Below are 19,894 nucleotides of genomic sequence, written 5' to 3'. Positions count from 1 at the left end.
TGACACTTGAGGCAAACATTTTTCCTCCCTGTCCCGGATATTATTTCAATATGTGTGGGTTTGGAGTGTGTAGTACGCGTCTATCCAGTGATTATGTCATGATTAAATCCCCTTTAAAACATGTTTGTAATGCGTTCATTGTGTCCGCATCCGTACAGACGGATTTTAACGCTGACAAACATCAGACACGTGACTGATGTCTGCATGCATAGTAGGTGTAGAAACCAGGTGCTTCCAATATATAATGTATCAGTAATTTAATCAGTTGTTTACATGGGTTACGCTCCAAAAATGGCAATGAATGAACCGCTGTTAAAGGAATAGGCCACCGTTTTTACATACTGAGATATGTTCTTACCTTAGCTTTGACGAGTTCTTTAGGACCTGTCTGGTCTTCCCCCGTGCCTTCTATCACGTAAACACAGGGCAGACGGTGTTAGCATTTAGCCTCTCCCTCTCTGCTCTATAGCTCCAAAATAGGTCAAGATAGAAGCTACTTCCACGTTTTCCCTATTTAAATATGGTTACGTGAAGTGTTACACTACAAAGTATAATACTCAAAATTAAACAATGTGGATTTTCTAAGCGGATAAAAGGGGGAACTATAATGTAAGGGGTAGTAATACCAGGAGTAATTTGGCATCCGCACAGTAAAGTGAAGATTACTGCGCAGTAAAGTGAAGATTCCTGCGTGGATTTCGGACTACTCCTGGTATTATTACGCCTTACAATATAGTTCCCCCTTTTATCCGCTTAGAAAATCCACATTGTTTAATTTTGTGTAATTATACTTTGTAGTGTAACACTTCACGTAACCATATTTAAATAGGGAAAACGTGGAAGAGCTTGGTAGCTTCTATCTTGACCTGTTTTGGAGCTATAGTGGAGAGAGGTAGAGGCTAAATGCTAACGCCGTCTGCGCTGTGTTTACGTGATTGAAGGCACGGGGGAAGACCAGACAGGTCCTAAAGAACTCGTCAAAGCTAAGGTAAGAACATATCTCAGTATCTAAAAACGGTGGCCTATTCCTTTAAGGCTTGAAAATAGTTCAAAGTACGTAGAAAGATTGTCATCTGAGGACGCAGCGCTTAAATTCACTTTAAGTATAGCCTACAGGTGAACACTTAGGTCTACAATAATGCAGGCAAACGTTAGATATGAAAATTTGCTTCTGAAATACTGGAAACATGTGTCTCAGGGTGCATGCTCGTGCAGCGACCTGCAGCAAAGGAATGTCTGTCTCGTTTTTCTTCTCTTTTGGAATATATGATCCCGTTTTGGATGCCAGGGTGTCGATGGCAGTGCTTCTAACTTGACTGAGTCGTGGCAGAGAAACTTACTGTGGTTGTTTGGAGGAGTGTCGGGGAAATGGAGTTTACGGTACTGTTTCTGCTGCTGTGGACTGTGTACCATGCCGCGCAGAGTCTCAGGCCTCTTATTGAGGAATCAACGCGTATCCAGTACAGCAGAGAACCCCTTCTTAAATGGGAAAACTCATCCCCTGCCAACCATATTTCGGATCTTTTACGGAGTATTGACCTATTTGAACACTTTAACTCTCAAAGCGCGGTTCCTCACAAATTGAGGAAGCGGGGAAAAAGGGGCGGCGCACGCCAGCGGCTGCGGAGACAGCGCTTGAATAGAATTCCCCTGCCGTATATGATCCTGATGAATGCACAATCACTCAGGAATAAAGTGGACGAGCTACAGGCTCATGTACGGTTCCAACAGGAATTCAGGGATGCGTGCCTGTTGGCTATTACGGAGTCCTGGCTTACGGATGGTGACTTGCAACCAAATTCGACATTGGACAACTTCGGAACCCCTTCGCCTCGACCGTGACGCAGCTGTCACTGGGAAATCCCAGGGCGGGGGGGGGTGTGCCTCTACGTCAATGAGCGCTGGTGTGAAAATGTCATCGTGAGAGACAGCCAGTGCAATAAAGACCCAGAACTGTTAGCGGTGTCTTTACGCCCCTCGTATCTACCTCGAGAATTTCCACACATTTTTGTCATCGTTGTACATGTGCACCCCAAAGCCAATGTGGACAAAGCCTCTGAGACTATTCTTAACGTGACCCAAAAGCTGCTGTCCAAAGTACGAAAACGGGCGCACCGTTTTCGTACTTGGGGATTTTAATAGTGCTCTTTGAAACATGTCTTGAGAAACTTTCATCAATATGTCACGTGTGCAACTCAAGCCTCTGAGACTATTCTTAACGTGACCCAAAAGCTGCTGTCCAAAGTACGAAAACGGGCGCACCGTTTTCGTACTTGGGGATTTTAATAGTGCTCTTTGAAACATGTCTTGAGAAACTTTCATCAATATGTCACGTGTGCAACTCAAGCCTCTGAGACTATTCTTAACGTGACCCAAAAGCTGCTGTCTTGGGGATTTTAATAGTGCTCTTTGAAACATGTCTTGAGAAACTTTCATCAATATGTCACGTGTGCAACTCAACAGAATAAAACACTGGACATGTGCTACGGCTCAGTGAAGGAGCGTATAAGTCATACCCGCTCCCACCGTTAGGGAGTGCTGACCACAACTGCGTGGAGCTGATCCCAACGTATCGCACTGTCCTGAGGAAAGGCAACGTCGCGACTTAGGAGATTAAGCTGTGGACTGAGGATGCAATTATGAGCCGACAAGGATGCTTTGAATGCACAAATTGGGATATCTTTAAAGAGTCTTCCTCTGACATCGATGAGTTGACTGATGTTATGAGTAGCTAATCCATTTTCTGTGTGGACCATGTGATTCCTAAAAAGACAGTGAAAATATACCCGAATCGTAAGCCTTGGTTTTCAAAAACTATACATATTTTAATTAATAAAAAATTAAGGCTTTTCGGGAGGGGAACATTTTAGAGTTGAAGAAACTACAAAGAGAGATCAAGTGTGAAATTAGGAAAGCAAAGCTATGCTACACGACTAAACTTGAAAAACAACTAACACAGAACAATATTGGCTCCGCTTGGGACGGCCTAAACACAATTTTAGGTACCAACAAAAAGAAAAAATCTATAGTGGCTATTGATGGAATTAAATCAGACAAACAATTGGCTCAGGATTTCAATTCCTTTTACTTGAGATATGACACTTTCGACTTCACCGACTATACTGGCAAATTAAAAAACAACTTACTTTGCCCTGGCTCCCCACCTTTTAATGAAGATACAGTAGTTACTTGTTTCAGAAGAACCAAGGCTAAGAAAAGTCCAGGGCCAGATTTAATTTGAATTTTAATATGGTGGGTTGGATTTTAGATTTTTTAACTGGGCGATCGCAAAGAGTGAAGGTAAATGGTTGTTTATCTGATGTCTTGTATTCCTCCACTGGAGCTCCCCAGGGCTGTGTTCTGTCCCCACTTCTGTATATTTTGTACACAAATGACTGTCGCAGCCGCCATGAGAATCGCCACATACTTAAATTTGCAGATGACTCTGTCATAAATAGTCTTCTGCATGGTGATGAAAAGGAGCATGGTCCTGTTGTTGAGGACATGATGATGTGATGACTCATTCTTGCAACTAAATGTTGCTAAGACTAAAGACATGTCTATTGATTTTCGGAGGAAGGTCACATCACCTCAAGCCACTGCGATCAAGGGTCAAAAGGTGGAGCTTGTGGGCAAATACAAATATTTGGGGACGCTGATTGACAACAGGCTCAACTTTAATGAAAACACAGAGAAGCTGTGTAAGAAAGGGCAGCAGCACCTGTTTTGCCTCCGGAAACTGGCTTACTTTCATGTGGACAGGACTATAATGAGACTGTTTTATAAATCTTGTGTCTGGTCAGTGCTAACGTTTTCTATTATGTGTTGATTTGGTAACCTTAACATCAAAGCGAAAAACTCACTCAGCAAAATTGTAAATTTGAGTGCTAAGATTCTGGGAGCTCCTCAGACTCCACTTTCTGACCTGTGTTCTGGACAGGTGACGCGGAAGGCTCTGAGTATTCTGGCTAATGATGCTCATCCTCTTCATGGTGAATTCTGCTACTTGCCTTCTGGTTCGAGGCTTAGGGCTCCATTGGTGGGGAAAAACAGATATAAATATTCCTTCGTGCCTGTAGCCATCTCCACTCTAAACGCTGAGTATAAAAGGAGTATACAGGCACCAAATTCAGTGTGAGGGAATAAAAAGTTGTTGTATTCTCTTGTTCTGTTGTACAAAAATTGCCAAGGACTCTGTTTTTGTAAGGTTTTGCACTTCGGCATCTTGTTGAACTGGTGAATGAATGCATTTTTATTTTTCTTGCCTGTTTTTATGTATCTATTTTTATGTATCTTGTGCTGCAAAACTAATTGCAGCACAAGTGAAATAATAAAGTGAAGTGAAGGGAATTAACGTTAGTCTGGAGGTGCAGAGTCATGCAGGACCTGCACCACTAGTTTATAAGATTAATCTAAAGGCCAGCGTGTCCATGTGCCATATCAAACATGCAGCAATTTGAACATGTGATTCATCCATTTATCAAATAAAATAAGACACCGCATTCCAAATGATTATGCAAATTGTATTTCAAGGCTGTGATGTCAGCAATGAGGGGGCGGAGTCATGTTTTGGGCCAGAATCCTGGGGAGAGAGTTGGTCGGCCCCTTTAGGAAATATGTGTAGTTTATGACTGACCACTTTCTTCTATGGTACGAAAAGAAGAGCTGTGCTTTCCCTAATAAAATCATCTTCATGCATGACAACGCACCATGTCCTGCTGTAAAGAATACCTCTGCATGCTATAGGCATAAAAGGAGAGAAACTCATGATGTAGACACCATCCTCCCCTGACCTCAACCCTATTGAGAGCCTTTGGCGCCTTAAGCAAAACATCTATGAGGGTGGGAGGCAGTTCACAGCCAAACAGCAGCTCTGGGAGGCTATTCTGACATCCTGCAAAGAAATCCAAGCAGAACTCTCCAAAAACTCACAAGTTTAACAGATTTAAGATTTTTGAAGCTGCTATCACACAAACCTATGTTAAAATATAACTTGACCTGTTAAGATGTTTTTGATTGAAATAGGAGAGGAGCTCAGGGGAGCACACAAGCTATACAGGTCGCGCCACCGACACAGCCAGGTAACGATGCATTGGCCACTTGGCACAGTGCTGTAGTTTATGTGTAATTGTAGCTAAAAAGCTAGAGGTCCAATCCCATCTCAGAGGATGTCATAGTCCAATGAGTGTAAATACTCCAGGACAAAGAACTGAGCATTGAACAACTGCATAAAGTGAATACAATCTGTGTGTTAGTTTCTCCCTTGATTGAACATGATACATGGACTGAAAACAGGTTTTGACATTTGGCAATATTGCTGCTTGTTGTTAGATATACAGCAAGACTTCATGATATTGTTTTGTTTGCATTTTTCTTTTTTCTTCTGATAACTTCAATGTATAAGATATGTACGCGTCTTCTGTGCAGTGCAGAGGAACATCCCCAGGGACAGGCTGGAAAGCGTAATGAGACTTTTTCCTCCATGCTCTTTATAATAAAGCTTTCCCAGTGTTTAGCCGCAGTGCCAGTCCTCAGTCACACTCGGGTGGTAATAAGCTCCTTCTGTGCCAGTCGCCACCACTCACTTACACTTTGGCTGAAAAAAGTGAGTGTCAACGGACCATTGCACCTCTTCTCACCTTCATCCCAGTGTTCTCAGTGCAAAAATTAAACTTATCATCCGCAATAGACTTCTATGAGCTGTTAATCATGTTAGAACTCCTGCCAAGTACATGAAGCCTGAAATAGTATTTTGCTTCATTCAATGAAATGCGTTTCCATCACTGGACTCAAATGCGTATTTTGAATTATGCATCAGTAATGAGGGATGGAAACACCTAAAACAATCTATGTATCATTCGTTCAATCGATTTTCAAATTGAAAACAAAAATGAAAATACTGTAACATGTGTTATGAGCATTTGTCATCTCTTAACCCCCGCCTTAAATGCATTTGAGCTTTACCCAAATCTAAAAGCTTACACATGTAGGGCAGTGTAATGCCTCATTTAAAAGCTAAGACCTCCAAAACTCATTTAAACTGATTTTTTTTCTTTGCGTTTTTTTTTTCATTTCTTTTCATTGCCTTTTTTGTCACTTTTGTCACATTCCGTCACATTTTTTGTCACATTTTCATTGCGTTTTCATCCTCGTTTTCATCTTACTTCTGTCACTACCGCAAGTTATTTCAAGAGGCTTTTTAGATTTGGGTAAAGTGAAGAAATTTGCTCATTTCAGGTGGGGGTGAAGAGGTCAAATTTTGAACTTTCTATCTACTGCTTAAATAGAAAGAAACATTCTGAAAGCACGACTGTCGGTACTGCCAGTCACCAGTCTAATGCCAATAACAACATAAATCTGAAGGATTCCCAAGACTTGGGACAGATGCACAGCTTCTTTGATGGAAACGCGACGATAGTCAAATATAACAATGTGCAAATAGAATTAGAGCTCCACACTCCCTAGAAGCAGAAGTGATGCCTGGTAATGCGACTGCGGCATGACTCATGATGCACACAAGGCCACATTCGTACTGTAGTTTAGTGATGTGAATGGGAAGAATGAAGACAAAACTAACAGATTTGAACCAAGACTAAACTAAATAACTGCTACCTAAACGTGGTGGGGTTGTTTGAGTGCCCGAATGATCTTAGGAGCTATGTTGTCTGGGGCTTTATGCCCCTGATGGGGTCTCCCATGGCAAACAGGTCTTAGGTGACGGGTCAGACTAAGAGCTGTTCAGAAGACCCATATGGATGTACAACATTCAAGGATCGTGACGTCGCCCGGTATGGCCCTATCCTGGAGCCAGGCCTGGGGTTGGGGCTAGAATGCGAGCGTCTGGTGGCTCCTGTGGACCCACCACCCGCAGATGGATCCGTAGGAGTTGGGACAGGACTGGGTAGCAGTCAAAGGTGTTCCAGGCATGTCCTATTGGGACAAGGCCACGTGGAAGGCCCAGGGCACGCTGGTGGGACTATGTCTCCGAGCTGGCCTGGTGTCGCCTTGGGGTCCCCCAGAACAGCTGGAGGAGGTGTGCGACTGTGCGTGGATCGGGAAGTCTGGTCATCTCTGCTAAGACTGCGGCCCCCGCGACCCGGCCCTGGATAAAGTGGAAGAAAACAGATGGATAGGTGGATAAATAGATGTCAGTTTAAAGCTAATGTGGCATGGCGCCTGTTGCACCTCCTCCCGCCAGCTGGTGGTGCCGCGAGTATGTAAGTGCAATGCACTCACTCCTTCGTTCTCTGACGTCACTCACTTCCTGGCCCGCGCTGGTGCGATGACGGCGCTGTCCTATATGTTGTATATATAGCGAATCTTGTTTCGCCCTGAAGGCCATTTGCCAACTGAACACACACAACATAAACTTTGTACACTTTTATGAAGGTCGAAAGGTTTATTTAATGACTTCCGCGACAAATAGTTCCCAAAAGTTGGCGCGTTGCTCGGCAACGTTTTGCTAGGCTAGAAGCAGCAAGGCTAGTAGCTAGCCGAGCTACTTAGTTGAAGGCGCAGTTGGAGAGGAGGAATGGTGGTGAATCTATGGGTAAGTTGAAAGTCAGACTCACGCTAACTTCGCGAGCGATTCCCCCAGTGACGGGGGATAGTGTCCGCTACTACGTACGCACGGAGTGATATGAAAGCACGAACTCCGTTGCCATTGGCAGCGGTCATTATTTTTTTCAGAGGTCCTTTATCAGAAAATAATGACCGGTAGAACGTTGGGAAATCCCATTCAAATCAACGGAGCGTTCTACGTTGTGAAGAGCCGTATAATAATCGTGGTTCACTCACGGACCTATACTCTTTGTTTTCATTTTCAATACTGCAGTTTGTGGTAGTATGCGAAATGTCTGTGAAAATGTAAACCTGTGGACCAACTGAACTTTTAACAACGAATACAGAAAATAATTTATTGAAACGAAAAATACAGTAAATAAAACTTGTATTTTTGCTAAGCATGGACTCTGCCTGTGTCAATCATAAACGAACCTGCGTGCCTTAAGGTCCGGAGCCTTCTCTCCGGTGGTGTTGTCAATATTTATGTTAACAGTTGTTTATTTTGGCTAAGATATTGTTTTTAAGTCGCCATTACCGCTCGACTTGCTACATTTGGCGTTGTCGGCAGGATTGATTCTCAACACAGGCATGTGCTCCATAGCCTACTGTTTGTGTCAGGCAATGCTAAAGCTAAATTGTCAGCGTAGCAGTAGTCCTGATTTCATAGTAGGCCAAAGCCTCTCCTGACTTGCCATTTGTGTTTTTGTTTTACTGCACATAATTTTTGCATGTTGTGCTTTTGTGTTAAAAGCTTGATTTCATGTTTATTTTCTGCATTTACATTTAAGTTTATGGTGGTCATGTGACTTGCAAACCTACATGAATATTGTGGTAATGCTACTGTTTCAACGCTTGTGCTACGCTAGAGCTAAATCTTCCAGTAACTTGAACATAACGATGTCTGTTTTCTGTGTTTTTAAAGACAAGGCAACAGCAGAGGAGTCCAGTTTAGCTGAGGGGAACTTGCAGGACTGTAGTGGGTGAGGTCACAGCATCTTGATGCCCGGTCCTATAGTCCCGTATTTGGTGGCCTCTAGTGGTGGCTCAAACCCCCGAGTAGCGGTGTAGGTAAGGCGAGATGTGAGTTCCTCGATTACTAAATGGCGCACAGCCTTTAGGGAGCTCAAGAATATTTTTTTATCGTGTGTAGTTGCTCATACCTGGGCAGCGGTGGGTGCATTGGGAGGAAGGATGCCTCAATGGCCCATTAGCGTCAAGCAGCCGTTGTAAGAAAGCTATGGAGCCTCTAGTATGTATTTGTTTTGCGCTATCCATACTCAACACGCCCTTCTGCGGCCTTCACGGCACCTAGTCTAGCCCATGTGCATGGGTTGTACGACTTGGAGATATGCAGTCTGTAGTTGGTTGCTTTAGTGCACACATCACGTTTTCTTGAGGTGCAAATACATCCAAAAATAAAGTTAAAAAAAATAAAAAGGCGATGGCATGCCATTATTCCACAGAATATGACTGATTTGTTTTTTATTTTTTTCAAAGGACAGAAGAGATTAGGAACATATTGTTTTGTACCTTTCAGGTTGCTTTTCAGCAAAGTCTCCAGATCAAAGGTGCAGCAGCAGATTCCGCACCATGGCAGTAGCAGAGGTGGCAAGACGGGCTGCTTTCCACGCTTCTGCCTGGCAAAACACCCCAGAGCCCTTTATAACTTCAATCTGAAAAATAATTTCAAATCACAATATTAATTTATTGGCAACTTTTAGAAACGTTTTCATGTTTCATATTGATTATTATGCTTAGCTTCCCAATAGTTAATAGGTTGTTATGTATAAATGCAGATTAATGATAAAGATATTAAACAAATTAATCATTGCCCTTAGCGTTATTAAAGGAGAGAGGAGAGAAGGAGGAGGTTGGATAGAGAAAAAGATGATGGTTACTTATAACACTAATTGGCTACTACAAAGCATACAGTTCTACCCGTTCTTACTACATAATATGTTATTCACCTGTGTTTTCGCTGAGGTCAGAGCTGTTGATGCTGTCTTGTTAGAGAATAAAAACATTGTTAAACTCTTAACACGTAAATTACATATTACCACTAACTATCCCAACATATAAAGCCCTATAGCTCAGTTGCAGCCTTAAGTAAAATAAGTTCAGAAAAATCTGAGGTATAAAAGGGTTACACACAACTGTGGTGTCTCTTGAGAGCACTCAGTCACCATGGGACTCTCTTCAGAGGGCTCGGTCTCCTTGGTGCTAGATCTCATCTCTAGAGTCTTAGAGAAGAAAGAAACATAGTAAAACTTCCATTTTGATTCATCCAAGCAAGCCACTATAGATTCTAATTTACACGGGGGGCTTGGAAAACATTAAACATGTCAAGAAATTAAAGTTACATGCAAAAGTAATCAGCCAAACATCCCAAAAATCCATATAGCTCAGTTTGAGTAACAAGTAAACTAAATAAATAAATAAAAATGCAAGGGTGTTACTCACCGGTTGCTCTTCTCCAAAAGTCGAGGAATCTAGATCCTCCACAGGAGTCCTTCCAGTCTTGTAAAATATAAATAGTAATAGTAAAATAGAGTTATTCTCTTCAATAAAATAAAGTCCAAATACATCAAACAATATCACAAGTCTCTGCAGCTCTGCTTGAGAAACAATTTTAAAAAGCAACGAAAATCAGAGGAACTTACCTTTTGAGCAATAATGGCAAGGTCACTTTTCATTTGAGGGATTTCTAGAAAGAGGTTTTACAAAGAAAACACAATAATTAAAGTCACTAGATCACAGGGGCACCCAACAAATCAGTGTCCTTACTCTTCGAAAGAAATTTCCCGCAGCTGTGAACGCAGGCTGTGAACCTGTGTACGAAATGCGCGGTATAAATAAAGTTGCCTTGTCTTACGACCCTCCAAAGCCCATGTATAGGGAACGCGTTTTGATTGTGAACGCAATTTCCTTGCTCCAATTTCTCCCAAATTCAGATTCCCCAGGGTTTTTTTCTGGAGCTGATTGCGTTCTTGAGCCATTGAAGTCAGTGAAGCATCATTTATTCTCATGAACTGTATGGCCATGACTTTTGTTAACCCTCTACGAATTCCTCCAAAAATAGACAAATAATTCTAATTTGTCTATTATCAGCGGCTATATGAGCACCCACACTACCTTACAAGCAAACAACATAGCATTTATTTTGCCAAAAATTCAGCCCATAAAATTTCTAAATGTATACTTCTCTGCCACCGCAATATCAATTTCCAGAAAAAAAACCTGCTAATGAATATGAAAATTAGGAATACTTACGATTAATGCTAATGTCTGTCAGACGTGCATTTTCATTTTTAAGAGAATGGACTTAATTTCTCAACTCCTCAAATTTCCTTCTCTCCCACATCTGTTTGTCCAGGTGTTTTATACACTGCTCACAAAAACTTAGGGCACACCCAAAAAACACATCCTAGATGTCAATCAATTCGATTTTTCGGATGAAAATCTTTATTCATAGTGTAGGGCAATCAAATTCTCAGCCCCTGGAGGTCTGGATCCAAAATTATAGTCAAAATCAAAGTGACAAATCAGGTCACTGGTTGATCCAAATTCTGTAGAAATTCCTCAAACGAGTCTGTATCATCCTCAGTAGTGTGTGGCCTCCACGTGCCTGAATGCACTCCCTACAACGCCTGGGCATGCTCCTGATGAGACCACGGATGTCCTCCTGAGAGATCTCCTCCCAGACCTGGATTAGAGCATCAGTCAGCTCCTGGACAGTCTGTGGTGCGACGTGGCGTTGATGGATGGACCGAGACATGATGTCCCAGATGTGCTCTATTGGATTTAAGTCTGGGGAACGGGCAGGCCAGTCCATAACATCAATACCTTCATCATACAGGAACTGCTGACACACTCTTGCCACATGTGGCCTGGCATTATCAGGCATCAGAAGGAACCCAGGGCCCACAGCACCAGCATATGGTCTTACAATAGGTCTGAGGATCTCATCCCGGTCCCCAATGCCAGTCAGGGAACCTCTGGCTCGCACATGGAGGGCTGTGCGGCCCTCCAATGAAATGCCTTCCCAGACCATCACTGACCCACCACCAAACCGGTCATGCTGGATGATGTTGCAGCAGCAGAACGTTCTCCAGGGCGTCTCCAGACTCGAGATTGAACAAATCTTTTTTTAGAGTCGTAATGTCTTCAGAGGTAAGAAAGTTTTAAGTCTGCAACTTATTTTGAATATGTGAAAGGAAAGGCATTTTAGTAAATTATATACTTATTTAATTGTGAGGGGAAAACGGGGGTAGGAGAAAACTTCTTTTTTCCCCCTCCATTTTGAACTGTTGTGTTTACTGTATCCACTTATGATTGTATTATTATGAAAACGCGATAATGAATAATATAAGTTATTACTTGTACTGTACTGTAAAAGCTCCAAATAATAATCACACCAAACACTTGGTCAACAAAGTAGACTCAAATGTCTCAAGCTAATAAACAATCAAATGGCACTATGACACTACCGTCAAAGCCAAAACAGGCCTTCGAAGATATGTGGGGTTTAGCCGTTTTTATTGATCTGCCAAGTAGCATATTCCAATAGGAATATATCCTTAAGAGTAAATTAGCTGAGACTGGCTAGTAGAACAGCTTGTGCTAAGTAGCGAAAGCAGTCAAAAAAGCAAAATAAAGTCTGAGGCACTCAAGTCACATAGCAAAAATAAAAGTCCTTTATTAATTATGGACCAGCCTACGCGTTTCGACCGCACAGGTCTTCGTCAGGGCATGTAAAATTGATCACAGGTGTTGAGATTTTAAAACAGCGATCATGTGACCAATCATGACAACAATACAATAATAAATAAAACTAGAAATGCAATGGCTGCGCCTTTGCGATGGACTGCGGAAATGCAGGAAGCGAATGCAGAAATCTTCAAATTGCATAATCAAATTTGCATAAACTGGTAAAATGCATAAAATGTCATGTTGCATAAACTGTATAAACTGCAAAAAGTGGTAAAATGCATGAATGGGATAATTCGCATAAATTATGTAAATTGCATAAACGCTTTAAAATGCATAAACTGGTTAAATCCCATAAAGTGGTTACTTTGCATACATTATTAATATTGCATAAACTTTTGAAATTCCATAAACTGGTCAAACTGTTGAAATGGTCTCAGTGCTTGCACAAATGGCTGAAAGTCCTGGAGTCTCCCGGTTGGCTGGATTCACCCCATACACACTAATGCGACAGGTCCACATACACACCAATGCAAAAATTTCAAACTCCCGTATAAAAAAACTGGAAATCTGCAGAAGGCCAATTTTTTCTCAAAACCCACAAGTTGCAGAAGCTGAACATGCACAAAGTGCAGAAATTGCAGAAAATGCAGAAAAAAGTGCAGAAAAGCATGGATTTGCGGAAGCCCCATTATAAGTCAATGGGAAAAATCTCCGACATTTTGGCCGATTGCGGAAAAAACGTAAGTTGCAGAATTCCCAAAAGTAATAGCACCCTTCTCCTCAATATGCGGAACATTTTGATCACTTTGGTCAACTCAGTTGTTTTAAAGTGCATTATAAATAAAGTTGCCAGTTGCCAGTTGCGGAAGAATTCCGCAGTCAATCAATAAAGAACATGAAAACCAATAATTGACTGCGGAAGAATTCCGCAGTCAATTAATAAAAGTCAATCCTGTATACTATGTAGGTGGAGTTGCAGTTGGCAATAACGACAAAGGAAGGTGTTTTCATGTTTAGAGTCAGTAAAAGTTTTAGCTTTGTTAATGTAGGAGCAGTGGGAGCATGCCCCACACCTGAAGGTTCCGATCGTTTTTTTGAAGAAAGTTGTGGGTTTTTTAAGGTAGGTAGCTGGTCACAAGTTTGTCCCTTAGGGTTGGAGGACGTTTAAAGGAGAACATGGGTGGTTCAGTGAACAGAGAGCCCTAAGTATGGTCACAGGATAAAATGCTCCAGTTTTTGAGAATGACACCTTTGATTTTGTTCGCCATATTGCTATATTGTATTGGACAGAATATTTTGGTGTTAAAGGGCACAGAAGGGCGTTTTTGCTTCTGCAGGAGGTTACCTCTGTCTAAGGTGCGGGCTTTAGAGAGTGCATTGTTCAATATACAGTAGTCTTTGAGTAGCCCCTCTGTGAAAATCTGTTGTACATATCCTGCTCTTGTAGTTTGAAATCACTGTCCAAATTACAAATCCGCCTTAGCCTTTGGAATTGGCCGAACGGAATGTGTTGTTTTTACATTGGACACACAAAGAGAAAACTCAAAGAAAGATTTGCTGAACACAAATATGCAGTTAGAACTCAAAATATGGACTACCCCATCGCAAAGCATTTCAAAAACTCTGGCCACTCCAGCTTATGCGACTGGACAGTGAAAGGAGGACGGCCGTCACACTCCACTCCTGTGCTGTGATCACTATAGTTGCAGTTAGAAATGGGCAGCTGAAGAAAAGTGTCCATTTGCATGAGGCTTTTGGTGTATGTAATGCAGGCCTGCTGGCTAATTAGGTCACTCTCAGCAACCACACGCAGAAGGCCTGGAAAGGTGGAGCTATCTGATGCTGAATCCCCTGCATCTTCATCAAGGTCATCCAAGTGATCCTGCATTGGATCATCAGTGCTGTGTAACAAAAACATATGCACTTTATTCATACCGCTACTAGAAAAAGACTGTAGGACTCGCATTACCTCAAAACATACCGCAAAGATGATTTTAGTTTCCGGAAGGAAGCACGCAGAATGGCAGCTTAATGGCAGAGCTCCGCCACCATCGCAGCTGAAAAGCTAGCGGCAGATCAAAATAAGATTATGGACGACCAAACGAAACACTTCGCGGATATTCAGGGTCAGTTACTAGACACAAAAAGATCGATCTTGTCCCTTGAAGTCAAGTTGTCGGACATGACCCCGAGGCTGGACAGCGTAGATTTTTGCCTCGATGCGCTGGAGGAGGCAGAAAGTCAGCGCTGGGACTACCCGCCGGCCACTGTGTCGGACATCGAAATCTTGACCACAAGACTGGCTGAAGTTGGAGACAAGGAAAGGCGACTGAACCTGCGCAATATGGATGTCCAGAGAAAAGTGAAGATAAGGATGCAATTTCTATTTTAAGGAAAATGCTGCCAGAGGTTTTGGGATGTGATTTCGAGCTCGGCCTGGAGTTAGAACGAGCACATAGAGCGCCTGGTCCCGTGCAACCTGGAGCTCGTCCAAGACCCTTCGTAGTGCGCTTTTTGAGATTCCAGGAGAAGGAACGTGTGCAGAGGCTTGCTAGGGAGCGTGGAGAGGTGCTCTGGCAAGGGCACAAGATCAGTTTCTACCAGGACTTCTCCAGAGCTATGCAAATGCGGAGGAAGGCTTTCGCAGAATTTAAGCGCTTGCTCCACCGAGCGAAGATTCCATTTGGCATCGGATATCCAGCCACACTTTTCTTCATGTCACCAAATGGGAACAAGCATTGTTTTGATGAACAGTTGAAGTTTTATGATGGTGGTGTGGTTCTGCTAAAGTTGTAGGTTTTGTTTTCCTATAAGGACCAATTAGGGCTGATGGAGAGAACTGGTTACCTCCTCTTCACTTCAAGTTCTATTTTAGTGTTTTGTTTTTAACTTTGTCTTGGGGGGTTTTGGGGCAAGTCCAGAACTTTATTGATACTGTGGAGATTCTCTATTGCGAGCGCGGACATGGAAATATGATCAGGCCTTAATTTTATTTCTATCAATGACAGGGGTCTCAATACTCCACAGAAAAGAACCATGGTGTTAGACTTTTTGAGAAAGAAGGGCATAGACTTTGCTATGATACAAGAGTCTCATTTGCTATCGGCAGATGTTGGTCCATTTGCTTTCCACTACTATGCAAGTAACACAGTCAAGTATTTAGTGGCTGTTTCTCCCTCTGGAGTAACCATGTTCATTTCTGACGCTTATGGTGGATAATGCAGTGACAGGTACATTACACAGAACTCAGGTTTTTTGGACTACTTGCGTGCTGGAGATGAGGTGATGGGTGACCGCGGGTTTACAGTGAGGGACTTGCTAGAGGAGCGTAGGGTGAACCTCATCATTCCAGCATTCACACGCAAAGGGTGCCAGCTGACCAACGAAAGGGTCACAGATAGCCGTCGCATTGCTCATGCTCGCATTTATGTTGAGCGGGCAATAAGGTGTTTGAAGGTCGACAGGATTCTCAATTTAGTACCCAAAATGGACAAGATTCTAAAAATCTGTGCAAGTTTCAAATGGCCACTGAAAAGATAATTAATGTTGTACTTTTACATGCAGATATGTATTTATTATAACATGGCACATTTTTAGTAACATATATTGCATATTTCATTCTCTGAACGTTCTTAATAAACAACTGAGGTAAAGCTTTACTTAATCTCTTAACCCAGCACATTTTTTCCAATTCAGCTTTACCCAAATCTAAAAGCTGGAGACTGGAGAGCAACAGTGAACGCCTCATTTGAAAGCTAAGACCAACAAAACTGATCGTAACTTTCTGTTGTGTTGTTGCAGCGTTTAAGTCACGTTTTTGTCACGTTTTTGTAGAGTTTTTTGTTGTGTTTTGTTCCTATTTCGTTGCTTTTTTGTTGCCTTTTTTATGCTTTTTTGTTGCAAAAACGTGCCTTTCCAGCACGTTTTAGTCGCTCTTTTTACATATTTTCTAAGAAGGTGGGGGTTAAGAGGTACATTTGTAATATAACGTAATATACAACATTTATCTTGTTTTCTTTAGTAGAACTGTTCTAAACAACTAAAACTTTGTTTTTCTTCATTCCTTCTTTTGATGTTAAGTGCTTATTGTATTTTCAAGAGATTCAGATATTTCGGGCAGAGCAGAACCTTCTTTGCAACAAATTCATCTGTTATCCGCTAACGTTGGAAGCATGTGTGAAAAGTAGAAATTGTGAAGGTGTGTCATGTGTATGTCTGTAAAAGCTTTGTCAAATGAAATGTCCAACTCCAAGAGCTCAGATGGTGTCCAGATAACCAGCTTGCAGGTTTGCAGTTGCAGGCACATCATTTTCAGCTGTACCTGGAGGAATAGATGTAAAATAGGGTTTATTTTAATAAAAGACGCACGTTTTTTCATTAGTTCAAACATTGCAAAAAGCAACATTTGCCCACCTGGAGGTAGTATCCACGTGGCCCATTGGGAAGAATGAGATACCGCCCATCTTCTAACACCCAATGTCACCAGTTGGCTGACTTCGAAACTCTGCTACTGATGTGCTTGCCTTTTAGTGGACACTTGATCTCTAGCAGATGTGAGGAGTCCAAAATTCCATCTGGGCTTGCCCCAAACCAGGGATGATCGGGACACACCACCAGGCCTCGCCGCTCCACTGTGTGCCCTTGAGCCTTCATGACCTGTAATTGCTTTGTCCTCGCTTTCTTTACCATGTTTAGCTGCAGTATTGCCAGTGAAGGTGGGGTGTAAGTGTTCATTCATGAATTTCTGTGGGTCCGTTGTGCTCTCTTTGCAGTGCTCGCGGTCAGTCGCTGCTTCCTTGTGTCATGCCACAGTTGTGGGTCTCTCTGCTCATCTCCTCCAATTGAGCTGGGCTTAGTTGAACATAGGTTTCATAAAAAGTGAGACACTTCCTGCAAGTCAGCATTGGACTATGTTCTGTATGGGGCATCTGTAGATCACACTGGCTCTAAGAAGACTCACTAAGCATATCTAACCTGTAGCACTTCTGAAGGGGACCATTAGTCTACAACTGATACAGTGGAGCCATCACAGAAGAACTGATATAGGTTTTAAATTCTTTGTGATCCTTGAATATTTTGGGAACCTCCTCTGCTGATGAAGCACTTGTGGTACCTGATTCTGATGAGCCTGCTTTATGTCGTTTAAAATTGATTTGTTTTTTATTCTTTTCAGCTCAGCGTTCTTTCTTGTGCCTGCATTCCACTTTCTCTGTCGATCAGTGCATGATGACCCTGTCTTTCCCTGTCTGACTGCATTCTCAACCTGAATTAATAAAAACAAATACTATTAAATTAGATTGTAATAGAGCCTAATGTTTTCATAATCATTTTATTGGCCAATGTTATGAACAGGTTCACAAACATTTTTTTTTTCTCCTTTCGGTTCAATCATGAAACATAAAAGCTATAACACATAACTTAGATTAATAATAAGCTATTAATCTATCTAAGTAGTATATATAACTTATACTTGAGATGACATTTCAAATATGATAAAGACAACAATTTGACATAGAACAACAGCATGAGTGTGTATTTACAAATGTGCAGGTGCATTATGTATTTGTGCATGAAGCGCAAACATCATTAAATGCAATATAAAGTATAAATCTACCAGAACAATCACCATTTAGCTTCCACAGGATAGCTGCAGCGTGGCTGCAAGATCTGCCTTGACCCGCAATACATGAACACCCTGCAGTTTGTATTTCACCTGATGTTGAAACTAAAACCCATGCTTGGTGATGGGGGACTTTGGCTGGGCTCTACGTCTGCTTTTAAGTAAATACGATTGTGTCCCACTTCTGTCAACAAAACACGACCAATCTTATTACTATGCAAGTACTGGTAAGCTTCGGAGCTTTTGAGATTTTTCATTGCCTCGCCGTCAGACGCGATAGAGTTAAGAAAATAGTAAAAAATGCTGCTATACGTTATCTTTGGCCACTTTTTAATATCATCCCCCCATCCCTCAATTTTAGCTGGTAGCGGGATTGTTAACGCGGGTGGGAGCATCAAAAGTGGATTTCTGCGAGCGGTTGTGATGTAAACAAACCGCGAACCGGGTCTAACCGGAAATGCCCCCCTTTTTGCATGCAAGGGCTCATGGGGCGTAGGAATAAGGTGGATATCAATCAATACACAATTCTCCATCACTGAGCAGTCCATTATCCTGGGACTGACACGAATGAAGTGCGTCGCTGAGAGCTGATCTGTCTGCCTCGATAATGGCAGGGGAACATGCACGCAGCTGGGGATTGATCTGAAATAGACAACATTATCTGCCCAGGACGACAGAGGAAATGAGAAGACACTGCTTTCAGGTTGCAGGTTCTTTTAATGAGGGGAACAAAATGATGTCTATCGTGTTTTGATCATTGTCGGGTCCCACCGACTGAGGGACAGCTTCATTCTCCAGGTTGCATTGTCAGAAAGCTGAATTCTTTCTCTGTGGTATATATGTGTATATAGAATGGACAATAAAGCTGACTGAACAGGACTGAAATAAATAAATAAATAAAACTCAGAAGCTGTCATTTTAACAGACTAATGTAAGTAGTGGTGAACCATGTACCGGAGCATGCGCCTTCAAGGAGCCTAAGGGGGCCGACCAGCTCTCTCCCCGTGACTCTGGCCCAAAACATGACTCCGCCCCCTTCTTACTGACGTCACAGCCTTGTTGGGACATTGTGGCCATTCACCAACCATCCACTACTCCATTGATTTGACCATCCAGGGTTACACGGCACTCATCAGTGAACAAAACTGTTTGAAAATGAGTCTTTATGTATTTCTGAGCCCGTTGCTGCCGTTTCTGTTCATCAGCTTCAATGAACAGTTTAGGGGAGGCCGGATAGAAGGTTTATGCACAGCTGCAGCCTCTGGAGGGTCCGACACCTTGATGTTCGGGAGACTCCAGAGGCACCAGCAGCTTCAAATACCTGTATGCTGCTTTGTAGCATCTGTTCTCTTAATCTGATGTGTTTGTCTGGCAAAAAACATCCATATTGTGCCATTATCTGCACAAACTGGAGTGTGCTCTGAATCATCCACAAATCTCTTATCAGTATGATGATTACGCTTAATCTTTCATGAAATATCAAATGTTTTCATATTTAGACCAAGGCAACTATTTCACGCTTTTCATCAGCAGAGACCCTTTTTTTCCCCATATTGCTTGAAAATGATGATCTGCTTAATAAAGTGGAACACCCATTTTCAGTAGTTTTTCCCTTAACTGGGCTTAACATGAAAACTAATCATCCCAGGTCACTGAGATTGATGTCAGTGATTCATAGAGCCCCAAGACACGATACCATCCATGAGTTTCATTATTATTGTTTTTTTTTTTTTACCTTTTTGACACAAAAATCCAATTTGCATAATAATTTGGAACCCAGTGTATGTGGCCAGCTGAGAGAGAGGCTGCATTTGCACCTGAATCAAAACTATTATTATTATTTTTTTAAATGAGAAACACATGGGTATTGCTGCAATATGGAAAGGACAAAGTAATCTGGTAATTCTAATGTGTGCTCCACTTAAAGCAACATCAGGTGGAAGTTTAGGTTGTGGAATTAACTTATGGTTTACAGTAACTACTATGCATGCACATGCACGG

At 42.1% G+C, this 19,894-nt stretch overlaps 1 protein-coding gene across 1 annotated transcript in view; it reads right to left on the bottom strand.

Moving 5' to 3' along the window:
- Positions 1-17,368, bottom strand: part of LOC306975203 (beta/gamma crystallin domain-containing protein 1-like) — a 282,258-nt gene extending 264,890 nt beyond the window's left edge. The window contains exon 1 of the mRNA XM_079572657.1: positions 17,358-17,368. The gene's annotated coding sequence lies outside the window, so the exon portion shown is untranslated. The remainder of the gene's footprint in view (positions 1-17,357) is intronic.
- Between the last annotated feature and the right edge of the window lie 2,526 nt (positions 17,369-19,894).

This window comes from Gobius niger, assembly GCF_951799975.1.
Source record: "Gobius niger genome assembly, chromosome: 15".
Lineage (NCBI taxonomy): Eukaryota > Metazoa > Chordata > Actinopteri > Gobiiformes > Gobiidae > Gobius > Gobius niger.
This window is presented reverse-complemented; position numbering and strand designations above follow the sequence as displayed.